The sequence below is a fragment of the Triturus cristatus genome, chromosome 1_2 (genome assembly GCF_964204655.1).
Source record: "Triturus cristatus chromosome 1_2, aTriCri1.1, whole genome shotgun sequence".
Lineage (NCBI taxonomy): Eukaryota > Metazoa > Chordata > Amphibia > Caudata > Salamandridae > Triturus > Triturus cristatus.
The window spans coordinates 1,101,744,012-1,101,761,625 of NC_140580.1; the positions used below are offsets into that span (position 1 = coordinate 1,101,744,012).

The 17,614-nt window shown below is 44.2% G+C and overlaps 1 protein-coding gene across 4 annotated transcripts in view; it reads left to right on the top strand.

The window, feature by feature from the left end:
* The window catches only part of LOC146868749 (uncharacterized), a 227,555-nt gene that overhangs the window by 114,384 nt on the left and 95,557 nt on the right, over positions 1 to 17,614 (top strand). For all 4 annotated transcript variants that reach the window (XM_085613716.1, XM_085613719.1, XM_085613718.1 and 1 more), the window contains exon 2: positions 9,773 to 9,891. The gene's annotated coding sequence lies outside the window, so the exon portion shown is untranslated. The remainder of the gene's footprint in view (positions 1 to 9,772; positions 9,892 to 17,614) is intronic.

Below are 17,614 nucleotides of genomic sequence, written 5' to 3' on the forward strand. Positions count from 1 at the left end.
CTAATGGTCTTGTATAGCAAAGCAAATGGCTTTACCTTAAAAAAAAGGCAAGACCTATTGAATTTTCAATGCTTGTTTTTTAACCTTCCAAATTGTTTCCATCAATATGCATTTGTTTGTGAACATAATATCTTTTGTCATTACAAATATTCATAAATAATCAGGCAAATATTTGCTGGTTGGTAAATTTATGTCGTAACTGAAAAATGCCATCTTGTGGCTGAGAGGTGACCGTGTTGGGTCGCCCAGTGTGAAAGCTGTTGGAATTGTTTGCAGGGAATCACCGAGGCCATGTGATTGACGGGTGAGAATTGTTAAATTGATAGTGATTGAATAGTTCTGGCAGGTACCGCATCCGCGACCTGCAATGCAAGAAAGAGATCTAGGGCCCATTATACATCCAAATCGATTGATGTAGCTGCTGTATATATCACAAACATGGTAGACCTGACAGGAAGTAAGCACACGGAATCAACACTTTAAGTCTTAGATGTCTTAAGTTTGAGTCTGCAGGTAGCCATCCACTCCTGTCCAGCTATTATACAGAGCTGCATATAGGCAGCATTGATACAACAATAATGAAGCATCAGGTAAAATAAAGAGCCAATTGTTGTAAAAGGTATGCCATGGGTGTAGATGGAGATAGTGTACAATGTAATGAGGGTGAAATGGAATTAAAGCAACTGCCAATCCATAATGCCGCTCTTAGTATACCACTGCATATCATCTGGAAATGTTCCCCATCACCTCAAGCCAGTAACATGAGATGTCCAAAATGATGCTACTTTCAGACAATCATGAATGACCGCAGGTGTGGGGAAATGCCTCTCTCTGGAAGGAAGTGGCACAAAGTGAAGAGCTGCTCTCCCACTGGGGCGTGGTGCTTTCACAGATTGAACAGTAGCAGCTACTCCTTGAACTGGAGCTGGCACATCCTGAACAGAAGGTGCTATCCTGTCTAAAAGTTTCTTAAGGGAGAATTTTAAATTCAAAGCACAGCAAACTGTGTGTACAAATATAAAAGTATTTTATTTATTTTTGTCAATATCCCACCTCGTACAAAAACGTCATCTCTACAATCATAATTTACACTTTTTGAGATTCACAAACAAAAATTTGTCCTGCAAAGGTGCAATATCTCAGTCCTTATTTATGGACAACTCGTGTCTTTCAGCAGTTCATGGAGTTATAATCTGTTATCCCTTGTGAGTGCTGGATATGGACATCAAACGTGGATGCTTGCAGTCTGCCGACTCCTGTTTCACGGGGACCGCCCTCTTCTTCAGGGCTGCAATATAATTGATGATAATCCTTAAAAATGTAAACCATAAACTATGCACCCCAATACAAAGTGAAAAGAAACAAAAATAGACATCAATATAAAATGTTAATTTCAACATATCTTAGATAAGCTACATCAGTAACTGCCTATAATCAAATAATTATACCCAAGTAATCAAGTAAAAGTCCATAGTATATGCTCTGACCTGCTATATTGTGGATAAATGATGGTAGACTGATTAGTATCTGATACACATCAAGGAGGAACTAGAACAAACTTAGGAGCAGGTGCTATATTTTGATGGGGAGCTGGCACCTGGTGTTGGGGGGTGGGTGTTCTCTATGAGCAGAAGCAGATTTTTTTTTATTAACAGATAGAAAACCTGTAATTAATCCCAGCATCCTCACTTGACCAAATTGTGTGATCCTAGACAATTGTTTTATATCACCTTGTCTCCTTTTCCTTCATAATCACGCTTGCGGGCAGCTTGAAATACTAGCTCAAGATGTGCGCTGTACAAAACGTCTCTAGTGTTTAATGTAATAGGCTATACTGTTGTTCCATGTATAAACACAATGTAGGCCACATGAAGGGTGCACAAGACAAAGAACTTGCCTCTTGGTTCACTAAGGCATTGTCGTCAGGGATGGGGGAGGAGGGCATGAATGTTCCTGAGTTGTTGTTGGAAAACTATCACTTTCAATAAGTGCCACTCAATACACTCATAAAAGGTGATGTACAAAGTTGAAACAATTCATTCAACATGTTAGAGAAATATGCATTTTTGAATTTTGCATGTTTGTTGCACGATGTCTTTTAATATGAAGGTGTTCCTATAGTTAAGTGCTGCAGGACAACTTCTGTACTTCTTTTCCTTTACTTCAGTTCATGTTTAAATAATACTTGCCTGTTTGTTAAGAATCTTTATGACAGTGCTCTGTCCAGCTCAGTGCTGCTGTTCACCATGGGCCCACACTTAATGGTCATGCGGTCCACAATGAAGTGTTGTGTAAATAAAGAATGACGGAAGTCATTTGGTTCCTGATTGACTCCATAGGCTTGTGACGTAAGCATTGAAGGGTAATGACGTGAATGCAGGTTTAGAACATTGAGTTCTTGCTTACACACTGAAGAATAAAGAAGTGTATAACATAGTTCCATGTGTGGCATAGCCATTGGCGAGTGCCTGGGCTGGGTAGGACATTACAACTGGCAACGAGTAGGGGATAAGAACATGTAGATTGATAGCGCTGTCCCAGAGAGTTTGCCGTGTTTCCAGCAAACTGCTTGTGCGTGCCACTTGGACTGCAGTTGAAAGTGCAGAATAGATGTTGGCAGCTATGGAGTCGCAGTGCAACACCAGCCTGTGTAATGCTTTTTCAGACAAAGAAAGCATTATTGAAAATCTACACATTGGTGGCCAGGGCCGGACTGGCTGAAGCAGGCACCGGGCATTTCCCCGGAGGGCCGCCAGGGTGGGGATCATTTTTGTGCCCTTGGGGTGGGGGGGGGGAGGTGGGGGGGAATTGAAGGGGCATTTTGTTACCGGGGCAGGCAATATCGGCCCCTTTAAACAATATCGACCGAAACCGGGCCTAGCAAACAGCTCGGCCCCACCCCACTGCCCCACGGGCAGTGGGGTGGGGCCGACAGTCCGGCCCACCGACAGGGCCGGACTGGGTTCCCAGTCCGGCCCTGTCGGTGGCCTAGAATCAAATGAAAAGGGTGCAAACAGAGGTACTTTGCTACTACGCACATTAATGGTATATGTCATACGAAGTGATAATTGTAAAGGCGGATGCAACTAGGTCTTGAAAAGGAGAGTACTGTGACAATCAAGAGCAAGTTAAGCTGTGATTTGATGCAGAGATCAACCATGTGATTACAAAGAGACATATAAGCGCAAAGCACACAATTGAACATCATGCTGTGGAGCGGCCCCAGAGAGGGGGCTGGTGTTGTGAGTGCGGAGCTGTCCATAAACTAAGCCGCCCACCACCAAAAGTTGCTGAGTGGGTGCTCAGAACAACTCTACAAATCTCCTTCAAAATAAAGAGCTCCAATGGAGAGCAGCCTTGAATGTCAAGTTCAATCCACTGCCAAATGTGGATTACAAACAATGTATCTGCAGTCAAGAACGCCAGAGAGTGGGTGAAACAATTGATTATTTGTAGGCCTGGGCAGAGTTTGTGAAGTTCCACTAAGCAGAACTCCACAAAGTGACCAAAAACTCTGTCGCGCTACATGGAGTTCCGCAAGCTGCAAAGTATGTTTAGTCACGCCATTCCCATTGATTTTCAGTGCTGGGCATTTATTCCACACTGTAAAAGCAGCGCGAATGGCACCATGCGTTGTGCAAGAGGGAGCTGCTTCTTTTCTCTCGCTCGAGTAGATTTTCTACTCGAGTGGTAGCTTTCTCAACGTGAACGGAAGGTTTCTCAACGTGAGCAGTCGCGACAGTCGCTACCGTCCTTGTTGAGAAATCCCCCTGCCTGCATTGTGAAATCTCGCAGAAGGTGAATTTTCCTCACTCGCGCTCGCCAACTTGACGTTGGCGAGCGTGAGCGGAAAAAACACTCCACTCCACGAGTTCCCAACTCTGTGTTCTCCGCAGAGTGCAGAAAACTCCATGAACAGAGCAGAGTGCACCCCTGTTCTGCTTGGGTTTTCGGATCAGATAGAACCCGCTCATCAGAGCCTCACTAACCCAGCCAGAACGTTACCCCCTCCCTAGAACCTATTTACAATAGTGCAACCACATATATCTATCACCTAAGGACAGGGAATTCCTACTATACATACCAAGACCTCTTATAATCGGCGGCCTCGCGATCCCATACGGATCCAGACCTCTCTGCCCATACGACAGTATCACAAGTGGCGGCCTCGCGATCCCACACGAATCCAGACCTCTCTACCCAGACGGCAGTCTCAGCACAAGTGGCGGCCTCACGATTCCATACGAATCCAGACCTCTCTGCCCATACGACAGTATCACAAGTGGCGGCCTCGCGATCCCACACGAATCCAGACCTCTCTACCCAGACGGCAGTCTCAGCACAATCGGCGGCCTCGCGATTCCATACGAATCCAGACCTCTCTGCCCATACGACAGTATCACAAGTGGCGGCCTCGCGATCCCACACGAAGCCAGACCTCTCTACCCAGACGGCAGTCTCAGCACAATCGGCGGCCTCGCGATCCCCTACGAATCCAGACCTCTCTGCCCATACGACAGTATCACAAGTGGCGGCCTCGCGATCCCACACGAATCCAGACCTCTCTACCCAGACGGCAGTCTCAGCACAAGTGGCGGCCTCGCGATTCCATACGAATCCAGACCTCTCTACCCAGACGGCAGTCTCAGCACAAGTGGCGGCCTCGCGATTCCATACGAATCCAGACCTCTCTGCCCATACGACAGTATCACAAGTGGCGGCCTCGCGATCCCACACGAATCCAGACCTCTCTACCCAGACGGCAGTCTCAGCACAAGTGGCGGCCTCGCGATTCCATACGAATCCAGACCTCTCTGCCCATACGACAGTATCACAAGTGGCGGCCTCGCGATCCTATACGAATCCAGACCTCTCTACCTAGACGGCAGTCTCATACGACAGTTCATCCTATGATCACCATAACATACAAAAAAAGGGAATCAGTCTCACTATTCATCAGATCACACAAGGATTGCCAGTTCGAGCCTAGCCTGTTCTCAGGTTCGAGGGGCTCCTCTTTCCCTTATTCAGTTACCACTTACCTGATCAGGGTTAACATCTGTTCATGTAGCCGCAGCTGACTAGAAGAATAGGCTACCCTCTCATACAAGAACACGCAGCACATGTTGATTCACTACAAACTGGGTACTTTATTACTCATTACATACACAATCACATAACATTACGATATAACACATAACCTGCAAAGAAAAGTGAAAGATTAAGTTGTACACTCTAATAAGAAAGGGTCGACATCACCTTAGTAGTATGTAGCCTGCACTCAGTGGTCATCTAGGTTCCCTTCTCGTCTGTGCCTCGGCTCGCCTGGAATCACCCTTCTCCGAGTCACTGGGACCTCTTCCTTATCGGCTACTCTCTCCTCTCTGGCTATAAGAGCATCTGTCTCTCGGTTCTTCTCCGCCTTCAAGATGGCGTCTGTCTTCCCTGGAATAAGTAATAGCTTTACTGCTAACGGCTAGATGCCGCCTACGGACTGAACATGTAACTGCCTCAGACTTTCACTAATATAGAGGTGCGTTTCCTCATGGAAAATTCCGGCCTGTAACCTGCCGCCCACCAAATTCTTGTACCTCCCCGTACCAAGGACACGTTCCCAGCCGGCCGGCCTGATGTAGTGTCTTCGGCATGAAGAAAAATACAATCCTTCGATAAGGGCCGGCCTGAACCGGTTCTCTCCAAGCGAATAACACCTCATAACTAAAACATTACGTTTGACCTAGAAGCATCCCAAGCTGCCGGAGCAGAAAGAAAGATGGAGTCTCTCCCGTTTGAGGCCTACCAGGCCTGAATTCAGCACAGCTCCGTGAAATACCCTCACTACAGGACAGGTTATCCCTAATACTAACGAATCTATCCCCTAGGCTATGTGTGCAAGCCCTGATCTATGGGGAAGAGCACAGAATCATGTCGAAGTGCCTAGTAAATAGGCTCCATTCACTACTCTAACCCTTAGACTTGAATGATAAGAGACTGAAGTCACATTCCATTATTGTGCCTCACAAGAAGGCCGGGAAAATCGAGCAGAACAACCCCCCAGGCCTATTAATTTGTCGGGAGACTAGATCTTCTCATAAAGCTCTGTAAGTTTAATGAATTTAATGCAAAGAATGTCTCCAAAGAAAAAGAAAATGTGCTTCAGATGTTGATTGTCATTTCCACATGACGGTAGATGAATTGCATTTCTCTTGGAAAAAGCTGTTGAAAGAGAACTTAATTTGTTGCTCAAGCACAATATAATTGAATGCTCCACTACCCCAATGCCATGGGTTTCTCTCATAGTGGCAGTGCCTAAAAGAGACTGTGATGGAGCTGTATGCATTTGCGTTGACGTGCGTCAGACAAACAAGGCAATCATGAGAGACAACAACATCCAGGACCGCACATTGCTGATATGATAACTCTATTGAATGGGCAAAGTTTTTCTCTCGACTTAAAAAAAGGACATCATCAGTTGGAACTTGTAGAGAATTGCAGGTACATTACAACCTTTTCTACACACATTGGTCTGTTTCGCCATAAGCAACTGAGTTTTGGTGTATTCTCTGCTGCAGAACATTTTCAAGACGTCATTTGACGTATCATACAGCCTGTTGTAAATGCCTTCAACTATAGTGATGACATTAGTCTTCGGAGCTACTCGGAAAGAGCATGAAAAAGCTCTCATGCAAGTATGTAATTTGCTACATGTTGCTTGTTTGACTATGAATGTTGACAAATGTGAATTCCATAAGACAAAATTGTCATTTTTAGCCATATCTTTTCTGATGAGGGTATGACATCCGATCCAGCTAAAGTGCAAGGACTGCCTACTGCTAATCCTCCACAGAACATTTCTATGTTACGTACATTCCTTAGAATGGCCAGTTACTGTTCTAGATAAATACCAGACTTTGCCACAGTCAGTGCACCATTACATGAACTGACGAGAAAGAATGTGGTGTTTCAGTGGTCACCCGGGTGCGAGGAACGTTTCTAGAGCCTCAAGCAAGCCGTCAAAAATGCCACTGAAATTGCCTACTTTGATCGCAAGCTTCACACAGAGGTTGTAGTTGATGCTAGCCCTTTCGAGTTGGGTGCAATGTTTGCACAGCACAATGGACAGCCAAACATCCCAAGACATATTTTAGCTTATGCCAGCAAAAGGCTCTCACCAACTGAGCGTGCTTATTCACAACCTGAGAAAGAAAGCTTGCCAATGGTAGGCTTGTGAATATTTCCATTTGCTCTTATATGGAAAGCGTTTCACTGTAATGACCGATCACCAAGCACTATTGAAAAAATTTGACAATCCTAAAGCCAAGATGCCACCTCATATTGAATTTTGGTGTCTGAGATTACAAGAATACAACTGCCCAATTTTTCGCCATCCATGGAAAGTTAACAACCATGCTGATTATTTTTCAAGAGTGCCATCACAATGCTCTGGTACCCCATCTATATGGCTGAATTCTACATAAATGTAATTGTAAAATTGAGCACGCCAGTTGCCATGTCATCAGAACAAAGTGTCAGCGCTACGAGCCAAGATAGTGACATGCTGAAATTGAAAGACATTATTACTCGCCAATCTTGGAACCAGCACTCTCGACTGCTCACCAGTGACAGTGAGTACTTAAAATTCTGAAATGTCAGAGATGAACTGTCTGTAACTCAGGAAGGCCTCATCTTGCAAGGTACATGAGTTTTCATTCTGGAAAGTCTACGACAACAAGTAATTGAAGTAGCCCATGAGGTACACCGAGGAATAGTTGCCACAAAGAGAGCTCTTCGAGACTGAATCTTGTTTCCTCATCTCAACAAAAGGGTTGAAAGAGAATTAACGGCCTGTCACTTAGGCAACTGTCTCTCATTGAAAATTATTCAACACCCTTTAAACATGTCAGAATTGTCTAAGCATTGAGAGAGAACAGCTGTTTATTTCTTTGGTCCTCTTGAGAATGTACACCATCTAATGGTCGTTCTTGAGGAATGCTCCCATTATCCATTGGCAGAAAATCTTTCATCCACCACTCATGAAAAGTTTATTGAACGATTAGATTGCATCTTGGCAGCAAGGGGTGTCCCAGTGATCTTGAAATCTGATAAAGGACCACCCTTCAAAAGTCAAGAGTTCAGAGACTTTCTCAGCCATCTCAGCATAAAGCATCAGAAAGGCACTCCTCTTTGGCCCAGGCCAATTACCTTGTTGGATGCTTTATGAGTACTCTAAGGAAAGCCATACAGCGTGCTGCATTAGACAAGCTTGACCTCATGGTTGTTTTGAATACCACTCTTCGAGCTTACTGAGTGACCCCTCAGTGGGCTACATGGGAAAGTCCTGCAACCTTAATGTTTGGGAGAGCCATGATGACCAATTTACCCGAATCACAGACTGAGAAAGACATTGGCACAAAAGATTCTCGTCGCAAATGAAAAATGAAAATCTATGCTGACAAGCGATGTTGTGTGAAAGATATTACTTTAAAGAGAGGAGACAGAGTACTAGTTCGACAATCTAGAAAACAAAAATCTGATGCTCCTTTCGAGGCTAAGCTCTTTACTGTCACGACCATCAAAGGGCACATGGTGACTGCCGAACGTCCTGGGAAGTCCCTTACTAAAGGTTCTTCTCAATTCAGATATGTGGCTCATCACTCATCAAACATCGATGTCACCATAGCGACTGGGTCCAGACAGACCGTTAATGATCCTGCAATTGCTGTTTCCATCTAACCTATGCAAATCACTGACACTTCGACTGCCAGCTCCCGGTTTCCGAGGACCCCATCAGGATGTGTAATCTAAGCGCTATAAAGGCTCCTTGAATAGTTACAAATGCCTATGTATTTGAAATCATTTGTGTATTTATTTATTTGTTTATTGTAAAAAGTTTTTACTATTTATTTAACAAAGGGCGAGATGTAGTGTCCCGTAAATAAAAAATGACTGAACTCTTTTGGTTCCTGATGGACTCCGTAGGCCTGTGACATAAGCATTGGAGGGTAATGAAGTGAATGCAGGTTTACAACGTTGAGTTCTTGCTTGCATGCTGAAGAATAAAGACATGTATAACTACTCTCCATGTGTGGCGTAGTCATTGGCCAGTGCCCCGGCTGGGTAGGACGCTACACACAAGTGACCCTGGGCCGAACAATGAGTATCCTGCTGTATGATGTAGTGGGCAGAAGAAAAACATGAATAACACAATAATAGACCAGCGGATGAAGAGTGCTGGCTGAGGGCCACTATAAGTAGATATGCATATAATTTGTGTAAAATTGAAAGGGTTTGTCTAACGCCAGACATAAACAATTACAATTATTCTGATGGACAGCTCTGTCTCTTGAGCAAAAAGACACAGTTGTCAAGACACTCATGTTGACTGCTTCATCATGAGTTTAGGTTCTTGAGAGTCTTAAAGGAACTTGCCTGGCAGAAAACCAAGTAGGTCTCTGTCTTCGTGAGTCCAGCACCGAAATTCTCATCAATTATATTGCTCTGTTTGTGTGATACATCTTCTGCTCAATTCGGATTGGCTGTGGAAAATGTTCACTTTTAGAGGAAGGGTTACTTAAATAAACATATTTCCTCATATATAAATGGTGCCGCAGGTGGAGTGGCACCAGGTCCCCAGTTATGACTGTTTTTCACTGCCCAGCCAGAGCTTGTGGCAATTTCCCAGCCTTGCATTATGGTCTATGGCACCCTTGGTACGTCACTGGTGATACCATTGTAATTTTAAACAGGTGCTGTTTTTGTTTTCTTTCCGCAGGTGGGGCATGCAATACTTCGAATTCGAGTTGTTTGGATGGATAATAAGAGAACAGGCTGCACCAAAGGAGATTTCCTAAGCATGAAGGAGAACATTCGATCTGTGTTTGTCATTTATGGGTTTGTTTATTTTTTTTTGTTTCACTACTAACCTGTTTAAAAGTGTAAGGTTAAGAGACTGAAGCTCTGTGATGATGGTGGTCCTTGCAGAAAAGACATAATCAGTGTCAAGAACCCCAAAAAATCATTTGTGTGACATAGGACAATCGATCCCAGGCTGTGTCCTACCTAAACAAGCATTTACAATGCAATAGGTTTGCATTTACGATAGTTTGAGATATTAGCATTGTAAATGACAATGCCTTATTTATCTGTTGTTTTAAAACAGATAAATAAAAAGCATTGTCATTTACACTGCCAATAGCTTAAACTCTCACAAATTGCAAGACCTATTACTTTTGCAAATGTGTGCTATAAAAATGAAAAAAAGCGTTAGGAGAGAGCGTGTCTAACAAAGCTATTTTAGAAAATAGTGCTGGAGGCTGTAATTAAATGAGAACGGTTGTGAGGGAGGTTTCCTCATGCTCCGAGTAGTCCTGGGTGAAAAGGGAGGGCTCCAGTGCACCTGTGCTTCTTGCTGTCTTCGTCTGCCTCTCGATTGTCCTTGGCCAGACCCTAAAAAAGGCTGGTTGGGAAAGAACTGAGGATGAGGCTGGTATGGAAGCATCGGTGGTTGGAAAGGTGGAGTCGGGGAACCCCAAGGTGTGGGAGGCCACCATTGTGTCTGGTGTGGAGCAGCTGGGCCGCCCCTCCAGTTACTTCTGGTTCTTCTCCCTCTACCTCTACCTCTCCTTTGAGGTTCTGTGTTGTTAGTAGAGTCAGAGTCGCTAGTCCAATCCTCACTCCCTGAGGTCAAGTAATTGGATCCATATTTCTTGCCTTTTTGCCTAAATTGTGGCGGAGTGTAGTTGTTGCTGGTGTAGGGATAAACTTTTTCAAAGGAGAACCTTGCCAGTTTTTTCTTTGAATTTGTTAATCTTAGCTGTGAGGATAGAGTCTTTAAACTCCTTGTTGGCCTTGTTAGTCTCATCTGCCTGTTTTTTGTACAAAAGCCGTGACACCTTTATGGGTCTGTAAGGCTGAAACATGTAGACCTGTCTTTGTCTGATACGTGCAGTTATTCTGACTGCAGGTGCTCAGTTCTTAATCCTGGCAACAGGAACAGGTCAATAAAGTTACTCCTGTCGCTCCTGGTAGCTAGTTTTACTATCAATATCCTCACAGTTTGTGTCTTTTTTGTGCTGCACCCTCAACCCAACCAGTCATCTTTCTTCTCATTTGCACGACTTAGTATATTCTAATAAATAGGAATAAAACATCCCTGAGCTCCTCCCTCTCAGAGAGGGAGTTGTAGCCCTTGGCGGGACTAGGTTTTCCCATCAAGAAGAGAATCCCAGATGATGAAGCATGCCATCTATGGTGGTGAGGGATTTCGTTCTAACAAAGGGATTCCCCCACAAGCACCTAGAGAGAATCTTTAGTATCTCTTTCTTGTTTAGTTTGGCATTCTAGACCGAGGAGTTTTTGTGTTTACTATTAACTGTTTGGGGATTTAATCCATGTCGGTCTTAAAATTCCCTTGGACCCCCTCCTCTCTTGTGTAAGGCTGTAATTAAAGCCTACCAAGTAACAACACTCGTAACAGGGGTTGTCGCCATGGGAGGTTACAAAATGAGACTAGGCGGTACTAAGGAGGGACTTCTAAGTCTTTAGACCAATGAACAGCCACAGTTTACAGTGGACAATGACACAAGCCAATGAAAAATATGGGGGGAGAGTGGGTGGAGCTTCAATTCCCTACCTCAATACAGCATGCCTCGCAGAGCAGCGATGTGCTGCCCGTAATGCTCAGTGCTCTTTAGGGCTGGCATTCAAATAATTAGTTTCTCACCACTAGGTGGTGCAAAATCAGAAGGAATGGTCCAAAAAACAGGCAACGGGAAACTCTGTGGAAATGTTCTTTTTTATATTCTCGGGGTTCCAAATGTCCTTGCAACGACCCTGTCTCTCTCCCAATCATTACTTCACCAACACACCGCAGAACCTCCCCCCGGCCTTCCAGGGAAAATGATACCGCTAAATGAAGTGGGGGGGCCTGGTCTCCCAGTCCTGCTATATGCAGACGCCGCCATTTTGATGGCTAGGACTGAACGGGATCTGCAAACACTCTTAAACTCTTTTGCCCAATTTATGGGGGAGAGGGACCTGAAGGTTGATAACTCTAAATATTTTATTATGCAAGTAGGAGCCCATTCAAGCAGGCCTTACACCTTCAAGATAGGGTCTACTCCAATTCCAAGGGCGAGTGCTTTTTCATACCTGGGGGTATTGATAGATGATAAAATGAAATGGGGGCCTCAATTTACCCATAATAAAATGACCTAACCAGGGAGTCCTCAGCTATATTTAACGTTGCTGCTGTGAGAAAGTGGCTCTGTATATACTGTTCCCAAAGAGGTAAAGGGTGTACAGAGTCCACAGTCCCCAGAGGCTTGGCAGAGGCTAAAGTTAGATATAACCTTACTCTCTAAAGTGGTAGCTTGGTCAAGCAGTAAGGCAGTATCAGAGGACAGTGTAAAGCATTTGTTGTACACACTCAGTCAGCAAATGGTCTCACACACTCAATAACTGAACTCTAGGCCAATGGATTATTTATAAAAAAGATATGCTTGTTTTATTTTAGAACCAACAATTGGATTTAAAATATACTTTCTCAGAATGAGATGCTTTATATAAATACTTTTGCAGTATGCAATTGACTTTTGTAAACAGTTACAAGTGGTTGCAATAGGCAACACTATTTTAAACACAATAATGCATTGAGTTCAATGGAAGTTTCATGTTATTTGCCACAGATTACTTTTAGGATTACTTTTGGAATTCCAGGACTGGATCCTAGATTCAGTCCTGGGTCAGTACTTGGAATCAAGTGAGAAAAGTCGACTTAATTACTGTGATGATTTTTAGACAATATTTTGCTATTTTAAAAGTTGACAGAAAATATTTCATAGAAAACAGTCAATGATTCCCTATGGCAGAAAATTCAAGTTACAGGTATAGTATGTTCTCGTTACTTTTGTAATCCAGTACTGGGTGCCTAGACTCAGTACTGGGACCTTTATCCAAAACAGGTAAGTAATTACGTTTTCAGATACTATACGATTTTAAAAGAATATTTAAAGATTGCAGAAATTGACACAGAAGAAATTTCACAGAAAAACAGTCAATGATTTCCTATGGAAGAAAATTGGGTTACTGGTAAGTACAGTTGTAAGTAGTTTTCAGAGTCAGTGCTGGGCACCAAGATCCAGCACTGGGAGCTCACCTAAGAGCAGGTGAGTATTTTCGTATTTAGGGGCGTTACAGGTAGGTGAAGGGCAGGGACCAATGGGTCCGTGTCCTGGGGTGGGTACACCACCTAGCCTGCCTCTCTCCTGTGGGAGGGGGGCAGTAGCCTAGTCCTGATAGGGTAGGGCTTCCCATCTTCAAGATGGCGAGAGCTTTGCCCTTCCCCCTCCACTCTCCGTGGTTGTGCAGCCTTTTACTGGTCCCACTTTGTTGCTTCCACCCTCCCACGACGTTCACTGTTCTCCTCCCATAACCTGTTGGTGAACATCGGGGCATGTGTGTAGTTGGACCTTAGCTGTCAGGCTGCAAGTTTAATCGACCCATTGGTTAAGTTGTTTTCCTTGTTCAACTTGCCAGGCTTTAGCACCGGCCACAACTTTGTGCATCATCTCCTGTCTCACCGATAAAGACAACGCATTCATTAAAAGCATATTTTAATTCCAGGCAGCGCCCTTGCAGGCATGCTGGTTTTATTTATTCAGTGGAATGCGACAGTCCAGTTTATCACGGCTTTCTTCACCCCGTGAACTTGGAATGTAATCTTGTTTTTGTAGCAGTTCCTTCCGCTAGCGTGAAGCAATAATTCTTAAATATTGCATCTCCCTAATTAACAGATAGACAGGTATCTAGAGGCTATAAAGGAGTGAATCAGGACTGTGTGGGCATTCTCATTCGGATTGTTAGCAAAGTCAGCACAAAAGGCTTTCCTTGCAAACCTCCGCAAATAAGGGAAAAGCACAGTACTTGACAAACACCCACTATCTAATGTTTTTAAGGCGATGTCCCAATAAACCCTGGATTTTTTTTTTTTAAATCCAACACTCTATGGTGTGCATGTTTTTTTAGGTCTCGCCTTGTGATGGCCTCTAAGCCACGTGCGCTCATGAGTACGCGCTGCTGGGCTAATTACTGCACACGGACACTCGATTCAGTTCCAGCGTGGTCCCGACTGCCGTTAGCGGGCCACGCCCCTTTATTTATAGTGAGCGCCTGACGTCATGCGTCAGCGCTCGCGCATCACCTCCGACGCGGGTAGACTGCACCGCTACCCCGCGTCGGAGGATACTACATGCCTGACCCAGCGCATGCGCTGGTCTGGCGAGACTTATTGAGAGGGCTCCAAAAAGTGCTACCAGGCAAGCCTAGGGCTACAGTGCATGTGCGCGGGTACGCACGCTTGACCGCAATTACTTTCACTTTCGCGGCCGCTTTGATGTTTGATCGCGATCACTTTCGGCCGCTTGTTATTTTTTCTTTGATAGATTACATTATTGCATTTCAAGTAGGCGCTCATCTCCGTAGATGTGAGGTGATTTTGGAAATGTGCATTCTGCCCGGTCTGTGCTCTGGAGCTATGCACTGCCCCAGTCCTGCAGAGGTGCCGTGAGATTGCAACCCAGCGTCCCAAAAGCTTAACATGCGTTTTTTTTTAACATAAGTGTTATAAACAGGATTGAGATGAGCTGTAGCGTGTGAACTGCAAAAATGGGGAAGACGCAGACTACATTTTCAATCCCAGCTCACGTGCTTAATAGCATTGTGTGGTTGTGGGCACATCACTTCCTTCGCCAGTGTCTCACTATCCTAACTTGCCTCCAGGGGAAGTAGTAATGGCCAGTAATGTATGCTTTATAATGAATTTACATGAAATATGGGCATTTGCGGGTAATGAGCGATTGAAATACTTCAGTTTAAACATGATCTTTCTGTGTCACCTATGCAAAGGTACTGTGAAGCACGAAATGGCAAGCAACTTTTGCACCAAAAACCAAATCCTTCCCTAGACTGGGCCTCCTTTGATCTATTCAGATAAGATGGGTATAAATCCGATCACCATACTGTCTGTAGGAACAGCTTTAATTCCATCTCCAGCTTAAGCCTGCATGGAGTGCACCAAATTCAATTTAACTGCTAAATAGCAGCCAATGAGAACCAAGCAAATGAGGCAGTGATCCTGTGGAATGGGAAACAGACTACTTCCATCAGATATCAGTCAAGACCGAAGCTGGTACTGCCTATACATGAAACATACAAAAGGTGATGGGAGGGATGCTTGTAACAAGTGAACCATTGGCAATCGCTCCAGGTAGAAGTCCAATGCATCGTTGTTTAGCTTACCATGCCACCTCACATTGAATCCAGCCATATCCAAATAAGTCTTGACCCTGCTCTAATATTAACAGTCCAGCTCGAACTGCCAGGCAAGTCTCCCCCGAAACCAGAACACAAACAACCAAAGACCGGTTTCACACTAATTGGGGCTCATCAGTGGAACTTGGTTCCAGTGGCATGCCTAAACATGGGCCCCTTGCTCACTGTGCCACTGGAACTAAGATACACCTGACTGATGAGCTCGAATGAGAGCAAAACCAGTCTTGGATTGCTTGTTTTTTGGTTTTCTGATATGGTATGGTGGGCAAAGGAACAATATGTCAGAATGCTACCCCAAGCGGTTGCCAGTGGTTAGACTTGTTGCGAGTATTCCTCTCATCATCTTTTGTGTGGTTGATGTACCACCTGTACGTGCACTGTGCCATATACTTAGACATGTTTTTGTTTTCAACTTTTTACAGTGTGAATGTGGCCCATGGGCATTGGAGAGCGCTGTACATTGGCACCAGTTATATTACACAAGGTCATATTCATTTTTCATTATTTTAGGCACAGGGAGATTAAGTGATTTGTCCAGGATTACATGATGACGAGCCTATGCCGGGGCTCGAACCTGGTTCCCCAGTTGCCAAGTCGGGAGCTCTGGCCATTATGCTACAGGTTGATGACAACTTTGCACGCTGCCAGTCTGGCACCTTCTGCAAACATAAGACGATCACTGAATGTGGGTGTTATGAAAAGGATCAAAGGCATCCAGGAAATTGGTTTAAAAAAGGATACTCTTTTTGAAAGTGGCACTGGCACCGCCTTTGCGCCGGCTGCTTTACCGTCTGTTCTAGTACTGCGGCTGCTGAAACAGACGAGACATCAACAGCGGGCCAGGGCGGATCGCAGCCGCTTCCTTCTGATGAAGGAAATCATTGGGAGATTTCACCTTCAGGGAGACAACCTGTCCAATAGTGAAGAAATCTTGCTAGGAAGTAAGAGCAAGGAGAAGCTGCAGCTTCCCTGAAGCCTTCAATGCTGCTCTTGTCAGGTGCTGTGCTGAGGCTGGGTTCAAACTGGAATGGCATGGTGAGCAAAAAAACTATGGATTTAGGCCCAGATCTCTGTACTGTGGTGAATGTATGACATTGCTCTGCATTCTGTCCATCAACTGTTGTTTTTGCATGAGGCCAGCAATGCCGGCAGTGCTCAGCTCATTGCAGTCATCAATTTTTTAAATAAGAAGTGCCAAGGCCCAAGATGTTTCTCAGGAGACCACTGCAACTTTCACCACTTAATGTCCATGCAAGCCGTGCAAAACACCAGTACCAGTCATCCGTATTTTCCATTAAATTCCCACAACTGTGACAAGTTGGACTATTCTGTGTGACCCAAAGCTATAATAATGGCATGAGCACCTTGGTAGTGTTATTATTTTTTATTGTATTTTTGAACACTTTGCTTATGTGCTTCTTAAAAAATAGTACGACTGCACCACCTTGTGGTGGACCTTCATAAATAGGTAAAGGTGCCACGAAATAAGTGCCAGTGCAGAGCACCGGCAAAAACTGCACAAATTAAGCACTGGCACATTGTACTCTTGGATGCTGCCCATGGTGCCCATTGAGCATAGAATGCATGTAAACCCCTCTCTGTCACCGTGCACAAAGTACCAGCAAATCGTTTGTTTTCTTATATGAAAACTATTCTAGAACTCTTGTAGAAGTAGAGATTCCATTCAGAGTCTGTATTAAAACATATGGAACTTGCAGAAGGAAGAAGGACTCCTTTTTAGGTAAAGACTAACTTCTATTTGGGGGCCTTTCCCTACTGTCCAGCCTTGATATTTTGTATATAATGAGTAACAAGCCTTTGCAATGCAATAGGTCTCGCATTTACGCCGGTTTGAGCTATTGACATTGCAAATAATTATGCCTTTCATTTTGGTTTTTGTTTCTAAAACAAAGAAAAGGCATTGTCATGTATAATGCCAATATCTTAAGCTCGCGTAAATGTGAGACCTATTGCATTGCAAATGCTTGTTTATCTTCTCTTCGCACACCCTAGGGGACAGAGCAAAGGCCAATGCCTGCTGCCCTGTGGCTACGTTGGTCAATTTCCTCAGGATATGGTCTATTTCATGATGTTTTGTAGTTTTTATGTCACCCCCGAGAAAGTCCTTTTTAATTCCAATTTTAATAAAGGTGAATCTTAGGAAGTGTGCCCTACTTTTATTTTCTTACAAATGCTTATGGGTAGCACTGTTTTTTATGTGCTCAACTTTTTAAAATCTGCAATAAGACTTAGGTCTAGCTGTGATTGATCAGCCTGCCCTCTT